A 6,820-nucleotide genomic window follows, 5' to 3' on the forward strand; every position below is an offset into this window, starting at 1 on the left:
AATACTTTTTTTGTAATCAATAAAGCATGCGTAAAACTTTCCACATTGTGTCATGTTCGTTTTGATTTATTACTTCTTTGAGATGGGAGGCTGCGTGCATTGTCAGGAGGGCACGTTGAAACCCGGATTAGCTTGGCGGTATTATTCTGAATTTTCTTACCAATTTTTTAAACGTTGACGAACAATTCCAGTGAAAATTTTGTAAAAACAACATAGCAAACTAATTCCTCTTTAAGAACTTGGTTCTGTTTGGTTGTATATATGGGTTTCCAGAAATTTGGAAGTGAACTCCTTGTAAAACAGACACTGAAAAAATGAAAAATATGGTTGTCCTTTACGACGAATTTTTTCGTGATGCACTCGTTTGTTATGCCATCTGGTCCTCCAGTTTTACTGCTTTTTTAGTTTTGAGAATTCTTTGTTGATTTCCATTTCTTTATGGGTAATTTAGGCCTGATTAACACTCCCAGATAAAGAAAAAATAATCGTGTTTCCCAAAACTTCGGAAACGTTTTTTCTTCTGGGATTGTTGTTTTAGCTTCACATAGTCCTTTGAAATACGCTTCCTTAGCCCTAATTGTGATTTGTGTTTCTATAGAAACCATCTTTCATGATTTTAGTATGTCCTAGATTTATTTTTTTGTCCAGATTCTGCTTTAAGATTACATAGTTTTCTTAACTGATTCGATACATTTTTCTCTCTAATTTACTGTTTTTGAAGATTGTCTTCATTCTAAGAAAACTTAATCCTTCCTAAAACCTGTTTCTGTATTCAGCTTTCAGTTGTTTGTGCAGCAAGTACAATTCTTTATTAAAGCACTTTTGTGATTTTTTTAGCAGAGGCGGCTGCTGATTCATAGATGGCCTTGGGGAAATGTGAGTACGAATTTCAGATTGAACTCAGTTTTGTAGGTTTTTGTTCTTCTTCTATCGCTTTTGACAGTTTACAGATATCTTTTTTGCTTATTTGGTTTTGTCAACGTTCTGCTGTTTCAAGTTTGCTTTCAAGGTCAAACTTCCATATCACCTGTTTGTATTTCGTTAAGAACGTGTCTCGTATTTTTCTTGGTGTGACTTGACTCAATAATCTGCTGCTTGCTAAGATTAAGTTGCTTAAGCTTTTACCGTTTACCGGAGATTCGTACGTTGATTCGTTTTTTTTCTATTCATGCAATTGATTTCCCAGTCATTCAGAAACTCACAAAGAGTCACCGTGAGTCTTGGGGTCGAGTCTACAATTGAAGTCACCTCCGAGTATTTTTTGTCCACTACCATGGCTTTACTGCATAATTTTGATTATTTCCTGATAAGTGAATTCCGAATACGTTTTATGTGCAAAATAGGCGGCGATATCTAGGTAGTTAATTTCTTCTATCGCTACGGCTATGTAATTTTCCTTCCGTTATAAAATTTTTGGTGTTTTCTGATTGCTTTTGACATATCACTTTATGGTCTGCCTATCGCTAGTGATTTTTTACAAAGTCAACAAGGATACTTTCGGCAAGATTCTCAAATGAAGAGAAGAAGATTGATTTAAACATCACACCACACCGAAAATTTGTCGGAAATTATTTAAAGTTATCAAAAGCAAACTTTAATTTTAATCCTTCAAGAGTTTATAGAATTTTTGTACAGGCGTCAAGTTTAAAAAATGACAAACCAGAATATGATTGGTTGATAAAAGAGTTCTTTCGCAAAATCTACTCACACATAGGTTTTCCTCCCACTAGTAACAACTTTTCCTTCAACACAAATTGTTGTGCAGCCCATTGGCATAGAATTTGGCAATTATTTTTGTGTTTCGGCGGGCGGTATTTTAATTTGTGTATATCTTTGTAGTAAACCATAGACTTTAAAGTATGACATAATCATAAAATAAATAATGAACGCACTATTCAAAATTTTCTCATTAAATGGGAGAACAAAAAGAGATGGTTACCAAGAGTAAACCTTATTTTAACAATATAAAGAAAGCATCATGTATAATGATGGGAATTATCACTGAAATTCATCTTGAAGGGAGACGTCAAAAAATGTTTGTTCTTGACGGGATTCGTCGAGATGGTAGATTTGTTATCTGTTAATTAACTATCAAGGACCCGTGCGGTAGAAAATACTTATGAGAAAACCGCAAAGATATTATAGAAAACGGTTAAAAATTATCTAAGATTAATCAACCACTGCTAGGACTGAACACAAAGACCTTATTCGAAAATCAAACCTCATATAATTGAGCTGCCTTTCTCTAAATCGCTTTACATTCTCTCATCTTTTGAAACTTCCTGTATTTCCAATCAATATTTCTAACTCCGTATCAAACCATTTGAATATTTTCGTCTCTGCAAATAAATCAAAGTAATCCCGAGGTTTAAAGTGCTTACGAAAAAACCCCAACCATTACCGTAACCGCAGAGTGCACGGATATTACACTGGTGACCAAGATTTTTGAAAAGTTAACATTTTGAAAATTTTAACAAATTTGCTGTTAGGAAGACGCAAATAAAATGCACTTTACCCCGAGTACTCGAGAATTGAATTAACCTCGAGATATATTCATAAAACACAAGATTTGGGATTACAAATCACCAGTTTTTACCAATTTCTACCAAATTTTGTGGGAGTTATTTGTAGGAGTCACGGCAGAATCAGTCGCAGGAAATCATTTTTCACAAGTGAGATTTTGCTCGCGTGGGGCTAACTTTTACTCCTTAGTGAAGAGAGAGAAAATTCCTTGTGTGGAAAGAGCACATCATACCAATTGAGTAGAAATAAAGAAGTTTCTCTAGTTGTTTGCGTTGATAATTGAAACTGATTGCCCCTGCGTTCATCTTGTTAGTCTAGGAAAAAATTTTTTATTTCGATCTTAGTTGCTAAATTGACTTGTAAATAAAGCGCGGCACAACCATCGGAAAAGAAGCAATATATTTGCGTTGTAAAATCAAATAATACAATTGCGTTGTTTTATACTCTCAAGGTTGTTTATTGACTTATTCTAAAACTTTCATTAATTAAAAAAATAAAAATAAACGAAAAAATTTGATCAGGTAACAATAAGCAGGAGAAAGTAAAATAAAATTAAAGCACCTAATATCATCCTTGTCGTAATTAGAAAAAAATAATTTATAAAAATCAACAAAACAGGACAAATTGGAAACCAGCTAGAATCATATTGAAATAATAAGAAGAAATTAGGTGGGACAGTCATCTTTAGGGCTGTAAATGAAAATTTCTTTAAAATTTAGGAAAAAACATAAGTAAACAGGGAAAACCATATTGAAACAAGCGTTAGGTTTTATAACAAAAAATATTTAAACAGTAAATAAACAGAGTGTTATTGGAAATCAAAGATCAAAAGAGAAAACACCTTCCAGTGAAAACCTACTTGGTAATTATTTTATAGGAACTATTTTTTTCAACAACTAAACAAAGTTTTAAAAGGGCACAAAACAAGGAGGGGAACAAAAAATGGCAACGGTCTCGACCTCTAGAATGCTATTACCAGAAGCTATTACCAGTTCAAACAACTTGGAAAGCTACGTTGCGCATTTTGAGCTATTAACGGAACTACAAAAGTGGAAAACAATTGAATGACATCCGGCCCGCGAAATTGTTGAACGACCGCATTACTTTGCCCTTAGGCTACAAAAATCTGCCATAGAGTTCTATCGTACTCTACCTCAAACTACAAAAGAACATTATAATTAATGCGGTAAAACATTTTGAGAAGACTATAGCAAAAAACCGGTCGTTTTCTGGGCACGACTAGCTTTCGGCGTACAGGAACCAGGAGAAAAACTGGGATATATGAAGAAGTTGGCATTGAAAGCTTACCCAACGGGTTGGCAGGAAAAAAGAGACCATCTGCTTTAGAGAAGATTCCTAGAAAGAATCAGCCATAGTCAAGTAAGGTTAGATCTCATAAAGCAAATCGGCGACAAAAATATGAAAATTGAAAGAGTTTTGGAACGAGCACTGCATCTGGAGGCCATAACAAGAATAGAAGAGGAAGAGCACACACCAACCGAAAGTTGCGGTTCATAGACGGGATGAAACGAAAGACTTAGTGGTGGCCGTGACCAAGCTTGTTAACCAATTGTCAGTAGTTGACAAACAGCGAGATATCCGTCGAAAACAATCTAGGGAGCGAAGTAGTTCCTGAGGACGGTGGGGTGACAACAGACGTGATAAAAGACAGCAACAGGATCGTGGTTTCAACAATCGGCGGCGGTTTGCAAGTCACCGAGACAGATCTTTCAGAAGAGATAAACCTATCAGGAGGAACGGCAGGCAAGGTTTCAAGTGCAGAGCCTGTGGTCAGGAAGAACACACTTCGAGGAATTGTCGAAATTTTTTCCTATGTGGACAGTTCCCAACAGTTGAAAAAAAACTGCCATTTCAAAGAAAAAACCACCGAGAACGCGATGTCATTAGAATTCTTTCGTCAAACACAATTAAATGTCTAAACGAAGAAATTATACTTCATGGGAACAGATGCGTTGGACTAATAGACAATGGAATTAGTATATCGCTTTTGAGCTGGTTCACATGCAAAAAACTAGGCAAACCGGGAATTGTGCAAACATACACAAAGCGACTGCTAACAGCCAATAGCTCAATTGTCAAAATCATAGGAAGAGTAACGCTGTTGGTACAGTTGCAACCAAGACTTTCGGAGGTTGAACACAAATCTGTTATCACGGCAGACGAATGTATAATTTGTCTGCTGGGAATTGATTTGCTGAAAACCCAGAAACTTGTATTGAACTTACACGAAGCGAAACTATATAGCAATCATTTTAAAATTTAAATACCGCTTACAACAGAGAAAACGCAAGGTGTTCAGTTTTTCGCAATTGCGGGACAAAACAACCATATACAGATTGAAAACAAAAATGTGAAGAAACTTAGATTAACTGATAAAAACGGAAAAGAAAATCCGCGAATGGAACGATTAGAGCAAGCAATTGTAGATTTTGAACAAAAGACTGGTTTTCTTTTAGCCGCCTGTATGATATCAATGAAAGATTGTTCTAGTTTGCTAATTGTCATAAATCTAACGGACGCACCAGTGACTGTGTATGAAACCACTAAAGTAAGAACTTATTTTGACAGCAAACAAAACTTAGTTGTGAATGGAATTTGCACACATCGAAAACAGCCAAAAACATTGGAAATTTTTCAAATGGGAAAACACGCAAATTTGGAAGGTTCTAATCTAAATAAATAGCAGAAAGAAAAAATACATGAATTGTTCATGAGACATCAACACGTTTTCTCCCGAAACCCGAATGACTTAGGATGTTGTGACAAAATTAAACACCAAATTAAACTCAACAAAGACGCACAGCTGTTCAGAAGAAGTTATTGTAGTATGATTTTTGATAAGAGAAAACCAAAAAAAATGGTTGAAGATCTAGAGGATGCTCAACTAATTGAACTCACCCATTTGTATTGGGTAGCACCATCAAAATTGGTGAAAAAGAAAGACTTCAGCTACAGATTAGTTGTAGATTACAGAGGTCTGAAAAAAAATTGAGAAAACCAGTTGGCCGCTACCAAGAATAATTGTTACTTTTTCAATATAGTTTTGACATCGGGATATTTTCAAATGGCTCTGGATGAAGAGCCGAGAACGTTACAGCTTTTCTAACTCCAATGGGACTTTACAAGTGGAAGAGACTACCCATGGATTTGGCTTCAGCGCCAGGAGTTTTCCAAAATTTAATGGAATTGATCATGGCGGGACTATGAAAAGGCTTTAGTATACCTGGATGATTTAATGATCTTCGGTAGATACTTTGATGAGCATCGGAACCGTCTAGATCTTGTGCTTGGACAATTTAATGACGCTGGATTGATATCAAAAGGCTCACATGTAGGTTTTTTTAGGAAAAAATATCCTGGGACACATTGTATCAAATCAAAGCGTAGAAGTGGATCCGGAAAAAGTAGCGGCAGTCAGTAAAATGAAATGCCCACGAACAATTAAAGAACTGAGAGCTATATTACGACTAGTTGATTTTTACAGAAAATTCATACAAGATTTTGAAAAAATTGCAGAGCCGCTTTATAAACTATTAAACAAAACAGAACGTTTTTCCTGGAGCAAAGAGTGTGAATCAGCAGTTGAACAACTAAAAAAAGCACCACAGAAAACACAAATTTTGGATTTTTTTGGATGACACGGATCCCTTTACGTTAACCCCCGACGCCTCTTTGTTTGGCATTGGCGCGGTTATTTCCCAAAGGCAACAATGGGGTAAAAGAGTTATTGCATACGCAAATAAAACAATCGGCAAAAGTCAATGAAACTTTTCTGCGACAATATGAGAAGTTTTTGCAATAGTTTATTTCACTCAACACTTCAGAAATTATCTTCTGGGACAAAAGTTTTTAATTGTTACAACCATAGGACCCTCACGTGGATATAGTTTTAATGAACCAGACGGATTATGCGCCAGATGGATAGAAAACCTCGGAAAGTTTGATTTTGAAAAGAAGATCCCACACGCAGATAGTTTGTTGAGAGTTCCTCAGACCGAAGACCAAGTTAAAGACAGCAATCATAAGAACCAGGTAAATACGGAAGACAAAATTATCTAGTCCATGGGAAATCTGTTGAACAACTAGTTGAACATCAGAAAAATGAAGCGGACCTAATTATACTAAGAAACTGGATTGAGAACGGGAAACGCAATCAAATAAAGAACATAAAAGGGCAGTGTGGAAACTTTGGACAGATACAGGACGAATTGAAAATGATCTAATTAAGATACAGAAACGTATTGACGAATTTAACATTTTAACACAAATAGTCATA

This window comes from Convolutriloba macropyga, chromosome 2 (assembly GCF_964194025.1).
Source record: "Convolutriloba macropyga chromosome 2, txConMacr16.3, whole genome shotgun sequence".
NCBI classification, from domain to species: domain Eukaryota; kingdom Metazoa; phylum Xenacoelomorpha; order Acoela; family Convolutidae; genus Convolutriloba; species Convolutriloba macropyga.